Here is a 6067-nt window from a genome sequence, read left to right as displayed (position 1 = left end):
AGTGGAGAGTCTGCTTGGAGATTTGGGGATTCCTTCTCCTCTCCCTCTGCCCATGTACACATTGTCTCTCTCTCTCTCTCCCTGCCTCTAAAATAAATAAATAAATCTTAAAAAAAAGAAAAAGAAAAAGAAAAGAAAAGGAAAGAAAATTCTCACCCTAAATTGGTGAAGCATAAATTATACCCATTTAAAACATACAGTTTCTTACAAATATCCCATCATTACATTGTATAACTGAAACTAATACAACAGAAAAGTCTGACTTTTAAGTCAATTATAAGTCAATTATATCTCAACCAAAAATAGATCAACCCATAAATAGGCCAATAAAAAATGTAAAGCTTTGTAAATTTTGACATATGGATGCCCTGTTCAAACCATAACCAAAATCAAGACAATGAACCTATCCATTACCCTGAAAAGCTCCTTTGAAATCCACCCCCACTCTTCCAGCACACTCCCTAATCCCCCAGGCAGCTACTGCTTTGCGTTCCTCATCATAGATTAGATTATCCTTCCTACCATTGTAAAAAAAATGAAATTACACAGTATGTATTCTTTTTTGTCTAACTTCTTTCACTCAGCCAAATTATTTTGCAATTCACCCATGTCGTTGCATGTATCCATAGCTCATTCATTCATAGGGCAAAGGAGTGTTCCATTGCATGGCTGGACCTCCCTGAATAGTTTATCCATTCACCCGTTAATGGACTTTTGGGTTGTTTCACATATGGGCCTCTGACAAATAATACTGGTGTGACAATTTATGCCCAAGTCTTAGTGTGGATGTAGATTTTCATTTTTCTTGGGGAGAAACCTAAGAGTAGAATGGCTAGATCATAAGGCTGGTGTGGGTTCAGCTTTTTAAGGAAATGCCCAACTGTTTTTCAGAGTGGTTATACTATTTTACCTTCCTACCAGTAAGAATTCCAGTTACTCCATGTGCTCATCAACAAGATATAGCTGGTCTTTTTAATTTTTACAATTTTATGGGGAACAATTTTTTCATGCTCACTATCTATCTGTGCATCTTATTTGGTGAAGTGTCTGTTCAAATCTTTTGCCCATTTCTAGATTTGGTTGGCTATTTTCCTATTATTGAGTTTTGATAAATTCTTGACAAAAAGTTTCTTATCAGATGCCTGATTTGCAAACATTTTATTGCTTGCATTTTATTTTTTTATATTTTACAACTTTTTGTTTTTATTTATTTTTATTCTATTTCATTTCATTTATTTTTTAAATTTTATTTATTTATTTGAGAGAGAGAGTGAGTGAGAGAGAGAGGGGAGTGACTCAGAGGGAGAAGATGACTCCCCACCGAGTGGGGAGCCCAATGCGGGACTCGACCCCAGGACCCTGGGATCATGACCCGAGCCAAAGGCAGACGCTTAACTGACTGAGCCACCCAGGCACCCCTATTTTATTATTTTTAACAAGTTAATTTTTGGTTGTTGTTTACAAACATTTTATTTAATTTTGTGGCTTGTCTTTTCATTCTCTTGGTGGTTTTTGAAGAGCAAAAATCTTTAATATAAATGGAATCCAATTGATCAATTTTCACTTAATGGTTTGGGGGTTTTGTATCTAAGAAATCTTTCACTGATCCAAGATAATAGAGAATTTTTCCTAATGTTTCCTTCCTTCCTTCCTTCCTTCCTTCCTTCCTTCCTTCCTTCCTTCTTTTCTTTCTAAGATTTTATTTATTTATGTGGAAGAGAGCAAGCTAGAGAGAGAGAGAGAGAGAATGTACAAGCAAGGGGAGGGGCAGAGGGAGAAGCAGACTCCTCACTGAGCAGGGAGCTTTACACAGGACTATGATCCCAGGACCCCAGGATTATGACCTGAGCTGAAGGCAAATGCTTAACTGACTGAGCCCTCCAGGTGCCCCCCTAAAGTTTTCTTTAAGAAATCTTACAGTTTTGGGTCACTTCTCGGCCTTTTGGCTAAGATCAAGTATAAGAAGTCTTATAGTTTTGGGACACCAGGGTGGATTGTTAAAGCATCCGACTCTTGATTTTGGCTCAGGTTATTATCTCAGGATAATGAGATCAAGCCCTGCATTGGGCTCCATGTTCACCATGGAGTCTGTTTGGGATTCTCTCTCTCTCTCTGTCTCTCCCTCTGCCCCTCCCCCACCTCAAATAAAAAAATAAATCTTAAAAAAAAGTCTTAGAGTTTAAGTTTTACATTTAGGTCTCTGATCCAGTATGAGTTAATTTTTATTTTTGATATGTGATTTTATTTTTATGATCTTAAGCCTTATCACATAATTTACAAATTTGTGCTGATATATTTCCTCCAATCCTTCTAACGAGTTGCCAGAAGCACCATTACCAATCATATGTATATGGTAACTCTACAGTTTTGTCCTTCAAAAGCTGCTTAGAAGATAGTCCTGAATTATAACTTAGTCTGACTTAGTAAAATATTCACAATCCAAGTTTGCTGCCATATCTCCTCACACTGATTTTTAAAAGCATCTGAACTTATAGATCATCTACAAAATGTACTAAGTGCTAAATATTATTTATTTATTTATTTATTTTTAAAGATTTTATTTATTTATTTGACAGACAGAGAACACAAGTAGGCAGAGAGGCAGGCAGAGAGAGAGGAGGAAGCAGGCTCCCCGCTGAGCAGACAGCCCGATGAGGGGCTCGATCCCAGGACCCTGGGATCATGACCTGAGTGGAAGGCAGAGGCTTTAACCCACTGAGCCACCCAGGTGCCCCTAAATATTCTTTATTTAATATGATACGTAAACCACACTAAAATGCCTTTCATGAGGTAAAAAGCAACATTTTCGATGCAGGGAATGTGAGTTGAAGTGGCATAGTTAAGACCACAAAGAGAAAGTGGACATTGCCAGCTAATCTCCAGCCCTTGTGATTAACAGGCTAATGAACACAACTTGAAACAGAACGGAGTCTTGCTGTTCTCGGAGACATTGATATATGAAATATATATATATATATATATGTACATATATATATAATATATTGTGAAATATATATTGAATGTGAAACATAATCTATATTGTTATAAAATATATAATATATTAAGACATATATTAATATAACCAGTTATATAAATCTAATATAAAACCAATCTCCCATAGGTTTAGAGCTGGCATTTACCATCTCTGGGAACAGCTGAACATTACTAATCAATTCCAATCATACCTTCAGAAGGGGAAAAGCGTGACAGCACTTGCTGAACCAGAATTCCTAGCAAAGTTCAGAAAGCTGATCACGTGCATTTAACCACAAGCCAATCTTATTTAAATCAGGCCTGTCTAAAAGAAATATTCTATCAGCCAGTCATGATCTGAATTCTGATGGATGAGATCAATTTAAATATGGCACACATTTAAAAAGACATGAGACATTTTTGTTTTGTAATAAATAAGGTTGTGGCCAGCTATTACTCCTTAGTAGATTTTCTTTGTTTAAGATTTTATTTATTTATTTGACAGAGAGAGAGAAAAAACACAAGCAGGGGGAGTGGCAGGGAGAAGGAGAGGAGGAAGCAGGCTCCCTGAAGAGCAGGGAAACGGATGTGGGACTCAATCCCAAGACCCCGGGATCATGACCTGAGCTGAAGGCAGACGCCCAAATGACTGAGCCACCCAGACACCCGTCCTTAGTAGATTTTTTGAGATAAGCTATCAAGTCTGCACTGTCTTCTGTCTTCTTAATGCCAGTGAAGATCACTTTTGTTCCAGGGATGTACTTCTTGGGATTCTCCAAATGCTCCATTGGTGTCTCCTCTCCCCAGGTGATGCCTTTGTTCTTATTGGCATCCATGTAAGAAAATATGGATGCCTGACCTGTCTTTCACCCAAATAGGCCATGGCGATTTGGCCCAGTCTTGTGCTCACCTCTCTTCACCAGTGTATGGCACCGGGCACACTTCTGAACAAAAATTTTCTTCTCAACATCACTCATTTTTAAATTGCTCTTTCATTGGATGTGAAACAAAGATGCCTGTTCACAGGCCAGATACCTGCTTTCTTCAGTACAAGTTAATTTTTATACATATGGTATGAATGGAAGATTTTTGGTTTTCTTTCTTTTTTGTTTATGGATATCCACTTCCATGTAGATTTTAATGGCAAGAAATAACCATTTCCCAGCAAATTTCTTCCCCTTTCCTGAAGACAAGTTGTCTCCTAGATGTTTTATTTCCTGCAGTGCTATCTCCACTGTGGGGACTTGGAGTGGTTGTTGAATGACTAAATGAGTCCGTCCCACCTCAAGGAACCCCAGAATGTCAGAGCTGGGACTAATCTTGGATTATCCAGTCCAGATGAGTCCCCTTATCCCCACTTTATGGGGAAGGATCCTCTAGCTTAGGGACAAGGAGTATCTGCCCACAGCAAATAGGTGACAGAAATGAAGCTTAAAGTCGGGCCCCTAATTCTTTGTCTGGAGCATTTTCCATAACAACATGCTGGCTTCTATCCCCAAGACTATTTGCCAGCAAAAGGCCTAGATCTAGGATGCCATCTTGTGCAAGTCTGACTGGGTGAAGGCATTATCCTTAGGAAAGGCCACCGTGTATGAGTGCCTGTTGTGTGCGGGCATTTGCTTGTGCTTCTCATGTAATGCTCACAACAACCCATGAGAAGTTCTTTACAGTCACTGTTCTACAGATCAGGAAACTGCAGCCCAGAGACCTTAAGCAATACAGGTTCATGGAGGAAGGGCGGGGGGGTGGGGTGGGGGTGGGGACTCTGATTCCTGACTGTCAAACTCTAAAGCTTCCTTTTCCCTACATATTCCTCCTCTGACCCCACTCTCATCCAAGGGACCCTGCTGAGGAAGGACGGCAGGTTGGTTCAGAACCCAAACTGGAGTCAGACAGCCTGATGTGAACTTTACCTTGGACAAGTCAGGTGTCCTATATGAACTTCAGTTTCATTATTTCTAAAGGAGGAAGGAATCAAGCTATTAACAATGTCTGGGATTAAAAGAGCTGACATGTGGACCAGCCCTCAGAACAGTAGCTGAGACTACCAAGCCCTCAAGGATTCTCGGTGGTCATACCCCAGGGACTGGGAAGGCTGGGACAGTCTGGTGGCAGCTCCCAAAGACCTGCCAGTAGAAGGGAAGAAAAGCCCATGCACTGGCCCGAGGCGAGGCTGAGCAGAATTGAGAAGGGGCCAAAGAGGAAAAGCAACCAAGACAAGAGGCCAGGAGGCTGCCCGCCTGCCCCAGGCTCCACAAAGGAGGATAAAGCCCTAGTGTGACCCCTTGGACCTTCCTCACGACCTTCAAAATGTGAGGAAAAATTACACACTCAGACACACTTGCACTCACAGATGGCTTCTCACAGATGGAGTGAGCTCACGTGTGCACATGAATTCACAGAACACTTACGATGTCAAGACCAGAGGGTGTGGTGTGGGGATCTCTTGCCTGTTATCTGAGAATAATGGTGAAGGCATTTGAAGGAGTTGATTCAGGCCATCAGGAAACTACAGCTTCAGGCTTGGGAGGGATCTCAGAGGCTGTTGTCCACTCTTTCTCATTCCCATCCCTCTTCCCCATTCCAGGGAGGCAAGATAACACTACAGCTAAACACGGGCTTTAGCTCCCACAGCCGTGGGTTGGGATCTGGCCTCATCTGGCAGCATTGCAGATAAATTATGTTCTCTCTCACTCACCTCCGGGCCTTTGCACATGCAGATCTGTCTGTCTAAGCCCTCTCTCTCAACTTTTAGGTAGACCAATGCCTCCTCCTTTCTTGGGACTTAGCTTAGACATTACATCCTCTGGGGAGCCTTTTCTGACCACTGCCTACCACATTTTGCCCTCAGCTAAAGACTTCTAATACATTTTCAGTTTTGTCCAGCATATGTCATGCTGTGTTCAAATGATCTGGTTTGCTTTCTGTCTCCCCCACTACCTGGGAGCTTCTTGAGTGCAGAGATGATGGCTTCTTTATTATGTAGTTTTAGACAATTGATTTAACTTCTCCAAGCTTCAGGTTCTTTACTGGGATATTGTATAAATTAAATCACATAACCAAACAAAATTTATATAAAGTCTTTCATTTAGTA

General features: G+C 40.8%; 1 pseudogene; it reads right to left on the bottom strand.

Moving 5' to 3' along the window:
* Positions 1 to 3382: 3382 nt before the first annotated feature.
* On the bottom strand, positions 3383 to 3950 carry LOC125098327 (cytochrome c-like; annotated as a pseudogene).
* Between the last annotated feature and the right edge of the window lie 2117 nt (positions 3951 to 6067).

Source organism: Lutra lutra, chromosome 4 (genome assembly GCF_902655055.1).
Source record: "Lutra lutra chromosome 4, mLutLut1.2, whole genome shotgun sequence".
Classification (NCBI taxonomy): Eukaryota; Metazoa; Chordata; class Mammalia; order Carnivora; family Mustelidae; genus Lutra; species Lutra lutra.
Note: the sequence above shows the minus strand (reverse complement) of the source record. Positions and strands in the feature narration are given on the sequence as shown.